At 33.5% G+C, this 5441-nt stretch overlaps 1 protein-coding gene across 1 annotated transcript in view; it reads right to left on the bottom strand.

The window, feature by feature from the left end:
- LOC137633786 (uncharacterized) overlaps window positions 1-4052 on the bottom strand; it is a 521664-nt gene extending 517612 nt beyond the window's left edge. The window contains exon 1 of the mRNA XM_068366031.1: window positions 3999-4052. The gene's annotated coding sequence lies outside the window, so the exon portion shown is untranslated. The remainder of the gene's footprint in view (window positions 1-3998) is intronic.
- Window positions 4053-5441: the final 1389 nt, after the last annotated feature.

The raw sequence follows: 5441 nt of genomic DNA, 5'->3' as shown, positions 1-5441 counted from the left end.
ACTGGTTTAAAGACCACTCATGAATGGCAGGGGCAAAGGTAAGTGACACTGCCCTATCGAGCAGGACAATGCCCTAGAGATTGACCAAATAGACATATGATTAGGGCCCAAGACCCTTCTCCACCCAACCTAGGACCATGGAGGGCCCGGCAATGGCTGCTGATGACACAGCAGATAGACCTATAAGCACCCCCAAACACCCCATCCTTAGCTCACAAGGATGGTGAGATTGCATCGACCAAAGAAATTAACAAGCTTGAGCTGGACTCGAACCCCAGTCTGGTGTTCACCAGTCATGGATGTTAACACATTGGCCATCACAATCCCAGGGTCGGAGTTGTATTGAAAGTTTAATTTGCTGCATCATTCCATAAAATTCGTATACTTACACACACAAATATACTTAAGGGTGTGTGTTTGAAGTAGGAGTGAATGGGTGTAAGAATATACTGTATATAAGAAAATTCTCATTGTAGTATATTATAGATTTAGTTTATTTAAGACTTAAATAAATTCTCTCTCTCTCTCTCTCTCTCTCTCTCTCTCTCACACACAGAGCTTACTTCCCCATTCCAATTTCATGACGCATATCACAAGAGCAACGCCTACTATAGGCATTCGTCATTGCATTCTTTATATTAGTTGAGTAATTGGTTGTTAAACGCAATCAATCATACAGGCGGAGATGCCTGGTTAATTGTTGCAATACTCATCCCGAATTTATGAAAAAAAAATAGTTGATTGAGAAATGTCAACAAACTTTTACATGTCTTATTTCAGTACACACGCACGCGCAAACACACATCCGCACACACACAAATATATGTATGTATATATATATACAGTATATATATATATATATATATGTGTGTGTATATATATATACATATATATATATATATATATGTATATATGTATATATATACATACATATATATATATATATATATATACATATATATATATATATATATAAATATATATACATATATATATATATATAATGTGGTGAAATGGTTTGTCTATTGTCATGATCGACAAAGCTGTATTCGTCAGCGCCACCCATACTAGGTTGGTTTGCTGTGAGCGATCAGACAAAAATCTCTAGGCATAATTTGACATGTCTGAGGCATTTGCCCTGCAATGTTCTAGAAACGGCTGCATTTGTTGTTGTTGTATATATAGTATATATATATATATATATATACATATATATATATATACATATGTATATATATATATATATATACACACACACACATATATATATATATATATGTATATATATATATATACATATATATATATATCATATATATATATATATATATGTACATAGGTATATATATACATATGTATATATATATATATATATATACATATGTATATATATATATATATATATACACACAAACACACATATATATATATATATATGTATATATATACATATATATATATATATTATATATATATATTTATATATATATATATATATATACATAGGTATATATATACATATGTATATATATATATATATATATACATACGTGTATATATATATATATACATATGTATATATATATATATATATATCATATATACTAGGTGTGTGCATTCAAATGAAGGTTTTGCAATTGTACGTGCCTCTGCTTTCGATCCAAGAATATCGTTTGAAATGAAAAATTCCAGAGCTAAAGTTTATCAATTAGATGGAGATTTGAAATCAAAATATATTGCCAACTCATCCTTAAAATAATCCAGGAATTACAGTTATACATGAAGGAGATCAGATTAAAAGCAGATGTAAAAATTGCGAGAAATTCTATGCTAAATCTGAACATGAAGTTGGTTAATTGCTTTGGGTAGTTATGATCCCCAGGAAACGGGACAAGTAAACCCAGAGAACCTGCTACCATGTGACGGCATAATTTACTGCAACTACTTCTGAAACCTGATAAAATTTGCGACGCAAAATGCAACTTGCGACGGGAAAGACGCAAAAAGATTAAAGAAAAGGATAAGTTCCAATGTCCTTTCGATTCTCTAAAATCAATGTTTCCAAGACTCACCATGATGAGAGTTTCGGTAGATTTCCGGGCGAATCATCAAGGAAATAAAGTGAAAAGACGAGCCGTCGATTGCCTAAGGCTTGCAAGAACTGGGAAATGGAGCCCTCGCAACACACACTACCTAACTACGACATGCAGAGAGAGGGCGGGGCTGGTTCGTCCACCAGTAGGACCTGCGAGCGCAGCCCATAACACCTTTCCCACTAACACATTTCGCCTATTGCCAAAGGAAACTCTCATTGCCTTTATTATTTCAAAATTAAATTAATTTAGAAAACTGAGAAAAATAAAGTTTAAATGCAACTCTTATCCTTAAACCAAAGACTTATTGATTAAAGCAAAGATATGTTGCTTTAGGCGTCGACAGTTAAGTTTCATCGCATAACCATAGCTTCTCTGGAGTTATGTCACAAAAGCCTATCAGCTCCATGACATAACTATCTCTCTCTCTCTCTCTCTCTCTCTCTCTCTCAGGTGGATGAAACTCCATAGACCTTGGCTGAATGTGCACTAACTTTGTAGATATACGAATTCTTTTGTTGACTGCATATTTTTTGACTTGCGAACTTGGTAATGGTTTTAAGACGGTTGCAAAGGAAAACTAATATATATATATATATATACGCGTGGTCCTCGTTTTTATCATGTGACCAGATCATCTTATAATGACTAACGATCATCAATCAATCAATCTTTGAACCCTGGCATTTATACAATATTTCTCACAATTTCAACATTTCTTTCATCATATTCATCAGGTAAAAAAAAATCCTCTTTATTAAGTCAATCTTCTTCTCTCGCTGACAATCACCTTCATTTCACTTTCACGAGAAAAAGTTTACTTAAAAATCCATTTATCAAAAAGACTTTAGCTTCCAATGAGACACCAACTCAAAAACCTTTCTCACGAACCCTGATATACCCTTTTTCTTCACTTATTCAACACTTATCTCTCCCTCCCATCCTGCTTCAGCTATATTTACCCATATATACCTACATGAATCCTCTGTTTGGATTCTTCAATCATCCATATGTTCATTCATACCATCTTTTTCCTGTTTTCTATCTTCATAATAATCACTTCTCAACATTCTCCACTTGCAAATAATTTCAAAATTCCGCAAGACTCCTGAGTTTTCCTTCACTCTCCCAAATCAATCATATCTTCAGTAAACACCAGCATTTATACAGTAACTAACTACCTTTTTCCTTATTTGAAATTCTATCCAATATTGTAATAGGACTTTTCAAATCAGGCAATCAATAAATGCATTAACTAACAATGGATATATTTTCATCCTAAACCAGTAACTCTCTATTCTGGCACCTGCTTCTCATAAATCATTAAGAAAATATTATTTACTTTTAACAACTTACCATTTATATCATGTGATATCAACACCTCCACATTACCTACATGAATTTTATCATAATTTTTTTCAGGTCCTTGTTTGCCAAATACAGCTTTTTTTCTTTATCACACATTTCAGAGAGAGAGAGAGAGAGAGAGAGAGAGAGAGAGAGAGAGAGAAAATAACATGCAACACCTATATATTTTTACCTTGTAATACAGAATTTAGTCAAAAGACGTCTATTATTGCTGAAATGTCAAGGATACAGAATCATCTACAGTAGGCTATATGCTATTTTCACTACAATTATAGACACAAATTAAATAAAACTCTATGCTTTCCCTGAGTGCAATAATAAAACTCATTTCGATAAACAAATAAATAAAGTAAACCTCCAATAATAGCACTGATATAAAAATCTGGTTTGTGACGCTCTAAGGTATAACAAGTCATTATACAAGCAAGAACTTATGCAAATTTTGGCTATTAGAACTCGAATGTTCTTATAGAACAATAATTAAAACACTGACATATAATAAACTTCATGAAATGAAATAAACTATTTCGTACTTACCAGTTCGACACAACGGGAAATTTAAGTCATCGACGGATCCACTCAGATCTGAAAACAGGAAATAAAACATTGTTTATAAATACATTTTATCATTTCTATTGTCAATGCTAAGTGGCATAAGAGAGAGAGAGAGAGAGAGAGAGAGAGAGAGAGAGAGAAGAGAGAGAGAGAGAGAGAGAGAGATAATTTATTTCGTTAATATAATTTTCGGTGGATTATTGATAGTCAAGTTTGTCGAGTGTATTGTGTGCCAAACAAGTAACCAAAGTCATAAAGTTACCTACATGAATGATACAGAAATTCATCTATTTCAATAAACGATTAAAATCGATGAACTTCGACAGAATGAGACCAATATCCATGAGAGCAACATGACTCACGCAATTAAGTTCTTCACTATACTTACGAAAATAGCACAAATGAATAATCACAGCTCTCTGAAATCGATAGATTTTCGTTGAATCTTTGGTAGAAAAAAAAAAAACACTTAATTGATTGAGTGCAAAACTATAAACTATGTAATGTTCACTTTTATATGATACCGGCGATGACATCTTTGAAAATAAAAAGAAAATAGGTAAAGCTCTAGGACCAGGTTTACCAACCCTGGGGTCGCCAAGCGCTTTTCCTGGGGTCGCCAAAATCTCAAAATATCAAAAAAATAAAAATTCAAAATATGGCAGGACTCGCAGTAAAGAAAAATATATAAACGTATTTGTGGATTCTTATTTATCGACTTTTATATATCTATCTATTCATATATAAATAAAAACAAATGTTAATGGTGCAGTACCCATTTGATACGTGAACAGCATGACCGTCCACATCCAACCAGGCAGCCACTAATCACCAATACCAAGAAAAAAAGCTACCAATTTACGCGATTCAACCTAGTAAATACAGACTCAAAGAAGCTATGTTTACCCATAAATGTTACAATGTGGGTCTGTATCTCTCTTCATACAAGAGAACAATACACCATCTAAAGCCCGACCAAACTATCAGAAGCACAAAGAAGGTAATATCGTCGTAAGGAAAGGAAGACTTACGAACATTACATGGCTTTCTGTCATTGCCACCTTACCTTGAATGCCCTTATGCAATGTTAACCCATTGCATGAGTGACCTTTGCGTCCAAGAGAAGGATTCCTATTGGAGTGGGAAGAGGAATGGGTTGGGCGTAGGAGTCTTTTGTGACCTGAGGACACTTCCTCCCACATGTGAGGAGAATGATTGTAGTTCTGGGAAAAACATCTATTTGTTTGTCTTAAATAGTTGATGCATTTATACCCGTATAGTGATTTCGACTGTGCTGCACTCAGTCTTTGTTTCTTTAAAATTCTTAATACTTCCCTTACTGACGAAGTATTGCACCACAGTATGTCACAGTGTTCATAATTGAGGCTTCTAAAACCACATGGTACCTCCCACCATATTTAAAAA

The sequence above is a fragment of the Palaemon carinicauda genome, chromosome 43 (assembly GCF_036898095.1).
Source record: "Palaemon carinicauda isolate YSFRI2023 chromosome 43, ASM3689809v2, whole genome shotgun sequence".
NCBI classification, from domain to species: Eukaryota; Metazoa; Arthropoda; class Malacostraca; order Decapoda; family Palaemonidae; genus Palaemon; species Palaemon carinicauda.
Note: the sequence above shows the minus strand (reverse complement) of the source record. Positions and strands in the feature narration are given on the sequence as shown.